The sequence below is a fragment of the Euprymna scolopes genome, chromosome 41 (genome assembly GCF_053919585.1).
Source record: "Euprymna scolopes isolate OS-2025 chromosome 41, ASM5391958v1, whole genome shotgun sequence".
Classification (NCBI taxonomy): Eukaryota; Metazoa; Mollusca; class Cephalopoda; order Sepiida; family Sepiolidae; genus Euprymna; species Euprymna scolopes.
Window position 1 is genome coordinate 53,846,921 of NC_136522.1, and position 762 is coordinate 53,847,682.

Here is a 762-nt window from a genome sequence, read left to right on the forward strand (position 1 = left end):
GAAAAGTGGCCAATTGTGTGTGAAGGGATAAATGTTTTTGGCCAATTTTTCGATATTTGTCGCCCGAAAGGCCGATCGTCTAAACGATACCGATCTCGTGAAAATCCGTAGCCTCTATTGAAGGTTTTTGCGAGACATACATACATACATACATACATACATACATAAGAAGGCTTCCTTCAGTCTTTACAGACTATGGATACCCACTGTAAGGGTGCCTACGCGGGAAATTCTTGTGGCAAGAGTTGCGAATCCTCGAACCACACCTCCTGAGTCGACATTGTGGAATATCAGTGGCAAGTGGAGGTTCAGGCCGACTGGAAAAAATGCTGAGATAAGCGGAAAGCACATACAGCGCCTAGATTTCCCAAATGGTCACCCATATGTTACTGGTCAGGTTCAACGTTGCTTAACTTCGGTGATCTGACGAGAACCGGTGTGTCAACGTGATTGTGCCGTACATACATACATGATGATTGCTGCATCTTTCCAGATGATCGCCGTCACATTGAGTTCTTCCAATCTTGTCCATGCCATCTCAGATGACTCTGCACTCCCGCCGCAGATTTGCACATCTTGAACCAGATTTGACATACAAATTGAGCAATTTAGATCGGGTTAACTTCCTCTGGAGGTTGAAGGGTATTCCTATGAACAATCACATGTCTGCTCAGATCAGCAGTAGTCTTGCAAACTTTGCTGCATGTTAAACAGATCGTTTGGTTCGGACTAATAGGTGCAAACCTGACCTCAACAGGAGTA

At 44.8% G+C, this 762-nt stretch overlaps 1 pseudogene; it reads right to left on the bottom strand.

The window, feature by feature from the left end:
* Nucleotides 1-346: 346 nt before the first annotated feature.
* On the bottom strand, nt 347-463 carry LOC145266876 (5S ribosomal RNA; annotated as a pseudogene).
* Nucleotides 464-762: the final 299 nt, after the last annotated feature.